We start from the raw sequence: 14,118 nt of genomic DNA on the forward strand, positions 1-14,118 counted from the left end.
AACATTTCTGGGCTTTCACAGGCTCAAGTCCCTGTGCCATTCAGTGTTTGATGTTTTCACACTTCTAAAGTCCCCAGGGGTTTTCTAACCTTACCTTTAACCCAGCAGAAAGGGTCCTGGTTCTGTGCTGAGGTAAATTAGCAGAGGTGTATTGCAGTCAGTGTGGCTACCATGTATTGTGTCATCTTCACCTTTGTCCTCTTGATGTGTTTTTTTTTTTAATTTATCAAAAAAGCAGCCTCTTTGCTTGATGCTATCTGCTGGTTTGGTAATTAGGTCCTGTGGAAGGCACTGATGTCAGCCATGTGCTCAAGGATTTGCCACCAATGTCCCAAGTTGCATGGCCTCATTGAACTTGAAGGGTTTTCTTTTCTTTAGCTGCAAATAGTTCACTACTTCTGGCCTAAATTTATTGAAGGGAGGACTGTTACAGTGATCTCAGGGTTTTGGGGTGCTGCTGGCGTAACCTTGCTCTGAGACAGAGCTGTTCTACAACAGGGACACCACTGTCTGGGCATATCTAACTATGGCAAGGTTAGATATGAGGCAAGGGAAGGTTGTGGATCCTGGTGCCTAGGGAGCTGCCCTGATGTCCTCTCCTTGTGCATCCATCTCACTGGAGGGCATCAGGCATGGTGTGAGCTTACCCCAAAAGCTGTTCCTCACTCCTAAACTGTGCAGAGACTCCTCATCCGTGATGCTTTGCTTGTGACCTTGGCAGCCCCATCTGGGAGCAGCTCAGGCCCTTGGGAGAGCTGTGCTGTGTTGAGGAAGCAGCACTGCCATATTCCAGCATGTGGAGAAACTCCAGCCAAGAAGGTGATGAACCAATCAAGAGATTTTTCTGTGGCAGGGCTGTGTTCCATTGGGAAGTGAACATATAGCTTTGTCTTCCCAGACAATTCCTGCAGGAACAGCTCTGGCCACACTCCCTCCGGCAACAAAAAGCAAGTGTCTATAGCTTCAGAGTGGGGACAGGCAAGACAGGACCCACTGGTCCTCCAAAAGGGGGAGAAAGTGGAGGGGGCAGTGGGGGAGAAGTGGCCATGGTGGTAGAGCTGCCTCTCCTGACACAACGTAATCAGCTCATGGCTTCTTCTCCCCAATCCTCTTACACCCCTCCCGTTGCACATCTCTCCCCAGACGTGTGGCCATGTGTGTTAGCAGAGATAAAAGCTCTCTTCCCACACGGGCTCCTCTTCCCCAGCATGCTTAATCATGAGCCAATGTGGCAAACAGCCTTCCTGAGAGGAGAGCCCCGGGCTTGGCTCTTCCTTCTCCCTCCCTGCCTGCTGCCTTTTGCCTGGGCTCCCACTCTCCTGCACCCCGGGGCTCCCCGCACGCCCCTGCAGCCTGCACAGCCATCACGTGCCTCTGACAAATGAGCTTCATCTGCACCCAAAATTAATCACATTGTCATGCTGGCACAGGATGAGGCAGCTGTGCTGAAATGCCTGAATCCCTGGCTAATTTATCACAGAGGCTGGATGCAGAGCTGCTCTGCAGCTCCTGCTGCATGGGGACATGCTCCGGAGAGGCAGATGGGGACAAGGAGCTGTGAGGCCTGGGAGTGAGTGCTCAGGAGGACACATTCTCCTCCTCCCCAGAGCTCAGCCACTGATTTTCAACCAGGAGAACCTGGTGGGAGGTTGCTGGTGCCCAGGGCTGATGCTGCTGGCACAGCCTGGCTCCTCTGAGCCACCTCAGACCTGGAAGATGATGAGTCCTCCTCCACTGGAGCATGCTCAGGAACCCAGAGCAGAAGACTAGTGAAGGAAATGGATATGAGGGAATTATTCCAGGATTTCTAAGGCTATGGTCTTTGTGGATGGTGGAAGGAGGAGGCAGGCAGCCAGGCTGATGCGTCTTGTTCACTTCATTGCTCCAGTTTTGCTCATCAGAAGCAGTGTTCACTGGCTGTGCCTGTGGTGCCTGTGATGGGCTGGGATCAGCATGGAGAACCAGGGCCAAGGGCTTCCAGCTGGACCAGTTCCTGTACAGGATGTCAAGGATGGGGGCCAGTTGTGATGTTTGCTCCTTCTGGGATCCACATCATCCTGCTTGCCAGCTGCTCCTCTCCACTTCACTTCAGTGTGGGTTTGCTGGGCAAACTCTCTTCTCTAAGTCCATCCCTAAGACAGACGTGGGTTTCTCCAGTATCGACACCCTTGCTTGTCTTGTGGTAATTAATTACTAATTCCAGACCAGACTCAGCTCTGGAGTGCTCGTTAACTAATTGGATGCCTTCCAGCAAATCCCAGCAGTCCCTGCATGATGGGAAAGTCACACATTCCTTGTCTGCTTCCTCACTGCTTTGTCCCCCCATGGTCGATGGGAGCACCTTGGAAGAGATCCACTGGGGCTGCTCTCCTGGAGCTGCTGGCAGCACAGCACAGCAGGTGCTTCCTTGGGGTGCATAATAATGGGCAGCAAAGCAAAGCAATACACAGATGCCCTGTACAGTGACTGGTGGAATCCTTTGCTGTGCTCCCAACTGCTGGAAGGGGCTGGAAACCTGCTCTGCCCACTGGTCTCTAGGGGTTTCACACCAACTCTCTTTGCAGATGTTGTTGGATGTGGTTTTTTTTCCTCATAGCCTGGCAGAAATGCTGGAAAACTGTTATCCTGTGCAGTCTGAAGCTTTGTGCTGCTCACTTTGCTGTCATGGGGAGAACAGGTCCCATGTTTTTAAAGAAAAGAGGCTTTTATCCATAAAATTGAGCTGGTGGTGCTCCCAGCAGTTTGCCCAGACAAAACAGTGAGTGGCTTTTGCTAAAACTTTAAATCTTAACTCACAAGGGCATGGACTCCCTTAGATCAGCCATAAGCTGGTGCACAGATAAACATGGTGTTTTGAGGAGGGAGAAGAGATGTTTTGGTTTCTTGTGCCTCTGAGGGCCCCGTGGGGTCTCTGGCCACGGGGTACAGCAGTCATGGGCAGCTGAGCAAGAGACAGTGGAAAGCTCAGTCTGAGCATCTCTGAGCCTCATCCTCAGACCCTGCAGCCTGCTGTGCTGGCCCAGGAGCTCTCCTGCCTCCTCACCTGCATGATTCAGAGCGGATTTTGGGGCTGGGCTGTGCTTGTGACTGCTTCCAGGCTCTTTGGAAAGGCAGATGTGTGCATGCCTGTGAGCCGGAGACATGTCTGACTTGATGTTCATCCTTATTTCAACTCCCCCAGGGCCTCTGCGGGATGATGCAGCCTTCAGACAGCACAAAGGAAAGAGTTACATTTCTCTTGGCTCAGTTGCATGTTCAGAGTGAGCTGCTGCTAAGGCAGGGGCTCCCATGGGTGCCACCCCTAACTCTGGTGGCATGGGGATCGGTCCCGGTGCTCAGCCTTGTTGAGGCTGCCTTATTTTTTTCCTATGCTCCTATTTTTTAAGTCAGGGCTGCAGCTGAGGTTTTATAGGCATGCCCATGTCAAAACATGACAGGCTTGTGCCCCCTGTTGAGTGGAGAGGCCAGGGAGGAGCTGGGAAGCAGCTGAGATGTGACATGGGGAATTGGAGATGTGTGGTGACACCAGAGCAAGAATTGGTCACACAGCTTAGGAAATTACAGCTTGAGTTTCCAGAGAGTGTTGAGAGGGTGGAAGGCAGAGCCTGGAGCAGAGGACATCCATGCTGGGAGACTCCAGGAGATGCCTTTGCTGGGGCTGTGTGAGGAGGAGTGCTGAGGGTCAGTCCCAGGTCTCCCAGAGGTGGCTGAGACAGGACAGGACCTCCTGCCAGAGTCAGGCCTGGGCAGGCACTGCTGGCTCTGCTCAACATTACCATCCCCTGGGCTGGGAGGGAGCCCCAACACCCTCCAGGAATGGCTGAGAGAGGCATCCCCAGGAGCACAGGGGATGCTCCAAGCATGCTGAGCCACCTCAGCAGAGGGAAACACTTGTGTGCCCAGAGAAAAGGCTTTTCTAGACTCTGCGAGAGCGTGGGGAGAGCTTGTTGTGGCTGTTTAGAAGCACTTTGCAGTTGGAGGTGCCCAAGTCTTTAGGACTCAGAGTGCAGTTTCTGAAAGGCCCTGTTCCCTAGAGATCCAGAATAACTGACCCTGCAGATCCCTGTGTACCAGCAGGCAGGGCAACACTCAAGGACTTGTCATGGCAGGGCTGACACCAGCCTGCTTTTTCCTAGTGCAAATAACTGTGCCACAAATTACATCAGACTTTGCTATCCATTAACAACTGCTCCTTTGATCTTTTCTCAGTATGAAGGAACTGGAAGAGTTTCTTTGGGTCTAGTAAATTGGACATCTTCTGGCCCTCTGTCTCTTGTAGAATCCATATGGATGTAATGGATTTAGTGGGATCTTCCATTTCCCTCTGTCAAGGCACAAATAATGGTATTTCACCCTGGCACCCAGGGGTGCAAAACCACACACCCACATTTTGGAGAGGGCTGTGCTGTGAATCCCCCACCTGTGCTCCTCTGAGCTCAGCCTTTGGGTGTTGGGCATGGTTTGAGAAGGGTTGGGCATGGTTTGTGTGGGGTTTGGAATGGTTTGTGTGGGATTTGGAATGGTTTGTGTGGGATTTGGAATGGTTTGAACCTACTGCACTTTTGGACAGAGCTGGAAGCACCAGCCTCCCTGGCACACCCCAAAGCCAGCTCCAAGGAGGTGCAATAACCTGGTGTGACTCTGCAGGGCCTGATTTCTAGTCCTGTCATTAAACACCCAGCTGTTGAGATCTTTTATCTGTATTCAAACTGAGTCTTGGCAGGCTTAGGTAGCAGGGAGCTCATCTCGGTGACCAGGAAGATCTGATGAGCTCTTAAAGCAAACTCATCATCCCTCAAGAGGATGGGCAGGGATCTGAGCTCACCAGAGATGCTTTCATGGGCTGAGCTGGTGAGACTGGGTGGGAAACTCTGGGCTATCCAGCCCATGGGAGCTTCCTTAGAGACAGGGTCTCCAGACACCCAAAGAAGCACCCAGAGCCCCCTAAGGCACACAGGGGCTACATTTTGTACTGAGATGTTGAAAGGAGAAGAGGGCTCAGCATCTGGAGATTTTCCAGGCAATGGAGATTTTCCAGCTGAGCCTAAGGATAACCACCTCATCTCACTGGAGCTGGCAGGAGAAGATGGCTGCTCCCCTAAATTCCAGATTTGTCCATCACTAGCGATAATGCACCGAGAAATAAATGTCACTTACAAAATTTATGGCAGAGCAGCTTTGCTAGTCTCCTTTTTTTAAGGTTATACTAAAAATTAAACCACATTTCGCCCCAAGGGGGAGCGGCAGGCTGTCACCGTAACAAATGTGCCGGTGTGTCACGGAGCAGCGCACATGTGTGTGCACACAGCGTTCGGGAGGCAGGGCCAAGCCGAGCCGCTCACGTGGCTGCTTAGCTGAGGAAAATCGTTATTTTTGTACTTACACTTTAGATGGCACTTGCTTGGCCCCGTAAAAAAGAAAAGAAAAAAAAAAGAAAAAAAATCCAAACAAACATAAAAACATGGGAGAGTTACACAAGCTCCAACCCGAGTTCCCACTATAAAACCTGCCGCAAGCAGCGGAAGCCCGGGGCTCCTCCCGCTCATGGAGAGCATCCCGTGCCGGCAGCATGGGCGGGACGGGATCCCGCAGCCCCATGCCGTAGGCAGCATCAGCTCGCAGAAGGTGTTCTTCTAAGGTTAAGCAGGGATCATCAGTGTGCCTTTGAGGGCTGTTTTCCCTCCTTGCCCCGCCGTGTGTCTGGACGGGGCGCTCCGGCTGGGGATGTTCATCAGCTCTGGCAGCGGAGCTAACACGATTGAGGGCTTTTCTCACCCTGCGCTCTGCGCTCATTAACATTCCCCTGCTAAGGAGCTCAGAAGCGTCGCCTCATCTCGCCCAGCTTTGGTTTGTAATGGGCGGTGCAGGGGGACTCCCCCCGGCCCTGTGGGTTCTGTCCGGGCAGAGCAGGGCCAGAGGGAGGGGACGTGGCTGAGAGAGCCGCTGCAATGCAGTGCGGTGCCACCGACAGCACTCTGCCCACAAAGAGTCCTATTTCTGCCGGGCACTGGGAGCTGGGCAAGGCAGATGCCCTGGTTGAGGGAGGGTGAGGCTGCCTGCCTGCAAACGGAGACCTACAAACAGCTCCTCGGTGGTGTCACAACCCCGTCCTCTGCGCAGGCAGGGAGAGAACCCAATTTTGGAAGCCTCCTTCCCAGATCTCACAATCGAGAATCGGGAGAGATATTTTTATTTGGTCTTACAAGTAGGTCTCGAAACGTCTCTAAGTGGGTGCTTCATAGTCAGCGTAGAAATGAAACCCTCCCCTGCGCCACCCAAAGCCCTTCGCAGCAGCCAGCCCGAGGCTTTGCCCTGCTGCCTTTACTCTGTGCTCTCCTTTTGCTCCATGTCCCTGGCCAGCTCTCCTGGGGGCACCCAGAGCAGGCTGACACGAGTTCTGACCCCTGCCCAGCAAAATTTGATGCTTCTAGACTTTCTGTGGTGGGTCCCAGATGTCTTTTTAGTCACCTGAAATGTGTCAGTCTGTGTTGAACCAAAGAAGAAAAGTGTCCTTGATGATTTTCTTTTTCCCCTGAATATTTTAATTCTTCCATCCAGAAAACCTGATTCTCCCATGGAAATTGTGTTTCCTGTTTGAAAACAGGTTGTTAACACGCCACTCAGCACTACAGAAGGCTGCTTTTCCAGGGGCTAATACTTGAAGATTGACTGATTTCAATATCTAGCACGCTACATCCTCTGATTCAGCCTTTTCCTTGCATCATCAGGGCTTTTGTGCTTTTCCTTTCTCCGATTTGGATCCTCTGGTGCCTTGCAAGACCCAGGCTCCTGCTGCAGCCTGGCTCAGCTGAGCTGAGGAAGACCTTTCCACTCTGTCTGCCTGGCTATTTCCATGAAACCTCCAGGAATTTAATAACTTGGAGATTTTCAGCTGTCACTCACAAGCTGTTGAATTTGACTGCTGAGTCGGAGAGTAATTAGGGTAGACAGACAACACGTGGAGCACGTGATGGCACAAGACTTGTTTTCTTAAGGAAACCACACCAACAAAAAAAGGAAAAAAGATCTAAAAATACCTCTTTTCAAATTTTTTGCCTTGTTCTACCTGCAGATAGCTCTTGACTGGCAGTAAGGGAACGTGGGCTGCCTTTGGGTGGTGACACCCAGCACTGGGTGCTGTGTGGGCAGGATGGGTGTCCTTGTCCCTGCAGTCCTTGGGGACACGGGGCTGAGAGCTCAGCATGGTGACTTTGGTCCCTTTGAGGTGACATTGGGTGTGAATGAAGAACATGACATGAGCATCTCCAGCAGTGCTGTGCTATTTCAGGGCAAACACATCAACTCAGAGCCATTTTTTATAAATAAAGGAGGTTTTAATTAAAACCACAAATTGTTAACAGTCTAGTACACTGCACATTCTGCCAAGTAGCAGAGCATTCTTGAAAGTACCTGTTAAAATACTGAATGGTGCTACCATTAAGGGATTTTGGCTGGCTGGCCAGAGGTCTGTGTCCTGCTGCAGGACACTGGAGGCGTGCAGGAGGTGCAGGATGTCTCGGCTGAAGCAGCCAACATGGGGTTTGGAGGTGATGCCTGATTGCTTTGTGTACCCTATCTTGCCCTTTGGAAGGGGGGCACCAGCATTGGGAGCAAAAGGTGGGCAGGGTTGTGCCAAGGGAGCTACTGAGCCTCTTACTGTGTAGGGAGGAATGGAAGATGCTGCCTAAGGCTTGTAGTGGAGCCTCATGCTGCAGGCAGAAACAGGCAGGAGGAGAAGGAAGGGGGCTGCTGCTGAAGGCTGCAGTTCCTGGTGGAAGCTCTGCCCTCCAGGGGCCAGCTTTGTGTCTGGGATGCTCAGAGAAACCCAGCCCCACACAGCTGCCTGCCCGTGCCAGCGTTTATTCCCTTTACCCGCTCCTCTCTCTCGGTGCTGGCGGGCAGCCCAGTGCCAGGCTTTTTATGGTTTTCTTTTTGTCTTTTTCAATGAGAATAAATCTTTTATCTGTTGACTGTGAGGTTGTGCTGCAAACAGAGTCGTACAGATCTTGTGGGTTTTTATAGCCACCTCCATCTTCCAGGTTGATGGTTTGCAGCTTGGTCAGTGCCCAGAGTTGGCACTGCTGGCTCTGGTGGAGATTAACCCCATCTGCTCCATGCTGGAGACTGAGATGCAGGGATGGAGACCTGCCCTGCCACCCCCATGATGTTGTCTCTGCTTGCCTTGTACTGGGTGTAAGAGGAAGGGGGAAGCATGTGGCTGGAAAGAGGCAGACATAGAGCAAGGAAAAGCAGCTCATTTTGCTTAATTATGACTGACTGTGACAGCCTGCATCTTTAGTTTGAAAAGTATCTGTGAGGTATGGGCTGCTTCTCTCAAACAGGATAATTATGTTAATTAAAATGCTTTCTTTATGGCAGTTCTGATTAATAAAAACAGTTCCAGTGCTCTCTTTAAACGCGCTAACCTTCTGTTGTGCGGGAAAACTGGCTTTTCTCAGCAATTTATGACTTTTAAAACAGATTAGAGTGGGACAGCCTGCTGCTTTCACACAGTAACGCTTCCTCCCCGGGGGAGAGCAAGGCAGCCCACCAGCACAGTGCCCTGCTCGTGGGGAACAGACGGAGCAGAGCACTCGGGCAGCGACGCCGGAGCAGGCAGCAACATGTGCCCGTGTGGGAGCGAGGGATGGGAGGCGTCACAGAGCTCTGCCAGAGTGCCAGGGAATAAAAATACCACTTATTTCTCTAATTGCTGTTTATTTCCTCTGCAAAGTATTGCGATAATTAACAAGCTCCCAATTAAGAAAAAATTGTGTGTAGAGGAAAAGCAGGTATGGGTGCCAAGAGAGCTGGGTTTGTGCCAGAGCGTGGTGAGGGGTGGTGGTGGGTCCCTCTTGCTGACCACACGTGGGATGGGGTCCTTTGGGGACTCCAGCACTCTGGAGGATGTGGTGAGTTCCCAGTTCCTCACTGGAGACCTTTCCCAAGATGATGGTTGTGCTTCCAGAGATTTGAAAGCTTAGGAGCTCATCTGACTCCTGGTGTGGCTGCCTCATGTTTCATCCTTTGGCTGGTTTGCTGGTCCTTGAAGGGGTTTCTTTCCTGCTCATGGAGGTTCAAGGCCCTTGAGCACAGTGGGTTTGGAGAGGGGCTGAGCATCCAGCACCCTCCTGAAAAGCAGTGACAAACTGGGAGAGCTTGGTATCTCTGCAAATAGCTCTGAAAATATAATCAGCAGACTGGTTGTTCACAAGGAGGCACCACTTGGTGTTCATAGGGAGGGTGGGTTTGCCACACACTTGTCCACAGATGTCAGTCCCCAGCCAGATGCATGTTCCTGCTGTGGCAAGGAGGTTTTGTGTCCCCACCCTCCCTTTTCTTTTTTCCACATCTTTCCCCTGCTGGCAGCTGGTGCCTTAGGCTGGGCCAGATGCTGGAGCAACACGTGGAGCATTTCTTAGCTCCCACTTCCCAGGCCCAGCAAGGGACTCTCACAAGGGGTAGTGACTTACTTTGGGTCCCTTCCCTTCCTCTATGCCCAGGAAGGGACCAGCACCTCCAGCATTCCACCCTCAGGTTTGGGGGGTGCTGCTGAGCCCTCTGCTTTGGCAGGTGCTTTGGGAAGGGTGACACCATCCAGCCAGCCAGAGAAGTTTGGGTCTGTTCTGCCCTGCTCCTCCAGGAGAGAGGGAAAGGGAGTGCTTATCCCTGACCCTGTGAAATGCTGCATGTGACCAACAGCCCATGCCTAAAGCATTAGTTTGCCATCAAGCTGTGACTCCTGATGTAGAGCTGATTGACTTCACTGGGTTTGCTTGACCTGGTGAACTGTTGGCAGGCAGCCCCACTCCCCCCAGTTTGAAGTATTTTGGGAAGGACTGGTGTGGGAGATGGAGAATAAAAACACCTGGAGGTATGGAGTATAGGCCAGGGGAGGGTGGTGAGGGACTGTGGGCTGAGGTTCCTCCACACATCCAGCAAGGCAGCTTTGCCCTTTGGTGTTTGCAACCCGCAGATCCTGGTGAGCAGTGCAGTCACTCAGAGAAGGTATCCAGAGCTTCCCTGCAGGTTACGCCCCCAGCCTGGGGGGCTGCAGCCAGCCCATCATGGCTCCATCCCCCTGGCACAGCCCTTTCCTTGCCCTGCAGGCTCAGCTGGGGCTGGCTCTGCTCTGCTCCTCGCTGCCCCGTTTACCTCTGCTATATTTACATGTCTATTTTATGATTTCAATTTTTAATGCTTCTGCTCTTTGAAGATGCTTAATGCTTTGGAGTGGAACATTTTCTTCTGAGTCCTGAGTGCCAACTGAGGACAGACCAATAAATCAACTAATAACTGGAACCTCATTTTCTGCTCCCATGGCTGTGAGTTAACCCTCCTGGTGCCTCCCATCTCCCTGGGCAGGAGAGCTGCCTGTGCCAGCTGGGAACACCCTTTGGCTGGGCAATGTCAGGCCTTTGGGATTCCCATGCTAGGCTGTATCTTAAGTGGTGGTTTCTGGGTGTATCTTAAGTCGTGGTTTCCAGCTGCCACCTTCTTTACCTTTCTGTCACCACTGCTCCCAACGCCTCATTGGGTCAGCAGAGCCAGAGATTAGGAAGGCAGCCTCTAGAGAGTGGGGAGCATGGTGCCTGGGTCTGCAAGTCACCCAGTGAGACCCAGGCTGTTCCAAAACTACTCAGGATGGGACAGCCAAATGCCATCTTTGTGATGCTACAAATTCCAGGACCTCTAACTGTGCTCTTCAGGAATGATGTCCAGAGAAAGCCACTTCCTTGCTGCTTGCACAGGGAACTCTTGCTCTGCTGACAACTTGTGGCAGAACTGGAGGAGCACCTCAGGAAGGCATCCTGTGTCCCTTTTACTGACAGCTGGAACTGATGAATCCCCAGCACAGGAAAACATGCTCTGCACTGCAGGTCTAACAGAAAGTGGCAGATCTCAGGTAAATCTTCTTTCCAGCTATTCAGCCTAACCCCCAGGGGCTGAGGACTTTCCACACTGCTGCCTTCATTAGCCCAACTCTATTTCCTGTTCTCATTCATCTCAATAACATCTAATCCTTTAAAGAAGCATCTGCTTTTACCTGTGTCTCGCTTTGAAAAGGCAGGTGTCTGCTAAAAAAAGCAGAAGCCTCTCTTGAAATGGAAAATGTAAACCCCCTCCCTCTGAATTATTGTAATTTTGAAATTAAGGGGCTCTCAGGCAAAAATATGAGAATAGGAATAACAGTTCTTTTAATAGAAAAAATTAAAAATGCAGTGATACAAACCAACACTGCCAGAGTCAGAATTGGAGCTGACACCCCCTGTGTGTCAGGTTGGTGCCACAGCCCCATCCCATGGGGGCTCAGCCCTCCTGCAGTGCCAGCTGTGGCTCTGCTGGAGCAGGGATCCTGCAGCTCTGAAGGTCCAGGAGTGGTGTAGAAGGGTCTGGTCTTCCTCTGGGAATGCAGTGGGCAAAGGCTGCTGTGGTGTCCCAAAGCTCAGATTGGATCCAGGTAGGAATGCAGAGCATCTCCACATGGGATGATGGAATTTTATCAGCCATGCAGGGACACTCACTGGGCCATGAACAGAAGAGATCTCCTGGAGGGAGGATTGGTTGTAGAAAAGATACAGAAAACTGCCCAGTGAACAGAAGAGAACTGCCCCACCTGTAACAGATGGGAGGTAGAATACACACCCCAGCCACATCTTGCATTTGCAACATAAGACGACCTGATCCTACAGCAAGAATCCTTGCAGGGCACTGTGTTTCCCCTCTGCATGTCCACACCTGCAGGCTTGAGGATTCAGGCGCTAGCCCTGCTCTCAAGATACCTTCTCTGAGACAGGCTGCTGGCCTTGCCTTGCTCTAACACTTTATTGCCTGTTGAATTATGAAAGCACTGCTTGTATCACCTGGCAGATGGCCACAGAGCTGCCTCTCAGCTGCTCTTTAACTCCTGACTCCCAGGTGTTGCATGCATTAGCCTGGTCTGCTCTGCAGCTGGAGCCAGGCTGTGCCCGTGGGCTGTGCCAACATGGGGTGCCAGGGCCCTGGGGAAGCCCTGGCCTTGCAGAAAGCAGCCATGCCTGGGCTCTGCTCTACTCTCAGGGGGCTCTGGTGCTGTACAGTGGGCAGGGGGGGCCCCTGGGCCAGCAGCACGTGGGGCTGGACACACCAGTGTCCTGTGGGGAGTCCTGCCAGGCAGGACAGCCTGGCATCCCCATGTCCTTGGCCCTCGAGGTCTCTTCATTCCCTGGCACCAGCTGGGTGCCCTTGGCACTGCTGATCCAGAGCAGAAATGGGCTTCACAGGGCTCCATGGCTGCCCAATTAAGTGCTGCATTCTGTGAGCCAGGCACATCCCCTGGTACCCTTCCTCTGCCACAGAAGCACAGGGCTGCAGGGCAGTAAACCAAAGCCATGCCCACCTTTGTTTTTTGTCTCTGTTGTTGTGGGTTTGCTCCTGGCGGCTAGAACCCCACAGATACATCTGCAGGAGCTGGGGCTGCACTGCAGGAGCCCAGTGACAACCAGGAGTGGGCTCTGCCAGGGTGTGATTCCCTCTTTTGCTGTCAGAAGTGATTTGTCCCTAGGGAGCTCTCACAGTCCTTGCCTTGGCACAGCCTGGTCCCCAGCCAGCGTGGTTTTGGCAAGCCAGGAGTGCCCAGGGCTGGTTGGCAGAGCTGCTCTGGTGCAGAGCTGATGGCTCAGGCTGCCCAGTGCCATCTCCTTCATTCCCAGTGAGCGCTGGGAGAGGGTGGGGAAGGGAGCAGGGCCCTTCTTCCAGCCTAGTGCTCAGTTGCTCTCTGATGGCCCATCTTGTGTTTATCCATAATTACATTGTGGTGACAGGGCTGCAGTTTCCAAACCCATACACAAATGCTTAATAACCCATGGGAATGCTTTCCCATTCGTTAAGGGGCGCAGGCTGGGTCCATTTCCCCTAGTCTTGGACAAGCCAAGCGTGGGGCAGCATCTCAAGGCTGGTCCCCTCTCTGCTGGGGACTTGCCCTGGAGTGACACCACCTCTTTCCCCTGAATCATCCATCAGGCACTCTGGAAATGGAGGCAGACGGTACTGGGGTAAAATTTTCCATTGGAAAATGTATTTTTTATCAAACTACATTATCAGAATCAGCATGTAGCTATGGAGCCAACATTCAGGTGGGAGAATATTGAAGCAAATAATTCTGGCTTCTGTCTGTTGACAGTGTCCAGGAAATTCAAATGTGTCTCTTTGATTTGATGTGTTTTGACTTTTATGTTTTAATTTAATATCCAGGTTGTATTTAACATTTTATTATGGTTCGTGCTTGAGAAATTAAATACTTTTTTCCTTACTGCGGCAAAATTCCTGAATGTTTCCCAGCGAAATGCCAGGGCTTGGGTTTTTCCTAAGTCCTGTCCTGCAGGTGATTTTGATTCACTTGAATTCCATGCTAGACAAAACTTTTCATTTAGGAACCTTGCACAAACCAGATAATGGTTTCTATTAGGCAGTTTCTGAAAATTCATGGCTTTTTGGTTTCATGTGCCTTGGCAGTACCCTGGAGGTTTGGGGATCTGGGGAAGCAGCATGTGGCTTTGTCTGGTATTTGGAGGTGCTACAGAGGCAATGTAGAGGTAGATTTATTTATGGCTTTGACCAGACCACTGTCAGAATCAAGGGTGACCCCCGTGGCAGGGAGAAATACAAGGAGGACTCCACTGACATCAGAAGGCTAATTAATTACTTTATTATACTGTATTATTCTATACTATATTACACTACATCTAAACTCAAACTGCACAAGCACTTAACCAAATCTCCTGACTGTCTCCTGACTGACTGTCAGGACACACTTTGCAGAGATTGGTCAAGACAACAAAACACTCACGCCAGAATCCAATCAAGCAAATTCCTTCAGGTAAATAATCTTCCAGCACATTCCACATGCTCCAAAACACAGGAGCAGTAAATGAGATAAGAATTGTTTTGATTTCTGTGCTTCTCCAGGAAAAACCTGAGAGAGAGAATTATGTCTCTCTCTGTTCAGAGAATGTGAATGCCACAGAGCACTGAGGGGTGGCGGTGTCTGGGCAGCTGTTGTGGGTCCAGTGCTGGGAGGTGGCACATCCCTCTGGTGGGATGCCGGGGGTGCATCCCTCTCCCCTGCTGTGGGACACA

The 14,118-nt window shown here is 51.6% G+C and overlaps 1 protein-coding gene across 5 annotated transcripts in view; it reads left to right on the forward strand.

Annotated features, from left to right (window-relative positions):
* Positions 1–14,118, forward strand: part of LINGO1 (leucine rich repeat and Ig domain containing 1) — a 155,340-nt gene that overhangs the window by 51,947 nt on the left and 89,275 nt on the right. The gene's annotated exons all lie outside the window — the stretch shown is intronic.

This window comes from Zonotrichia leucophrys, chromosome 10, assembly GCF_028769735.1.
Source record: "Zonotrichia leucophrys gambelii isolate GWCS_2022_RI chromosome 10, RI_Zleu_2.0, whole genome shotgun sequence".
NCBI lineage: Eukaryota > Metazoa > Chordata > Aves > Passeriformes > Passerellidae > Zonotrichia > Zonotrichia leucophrys.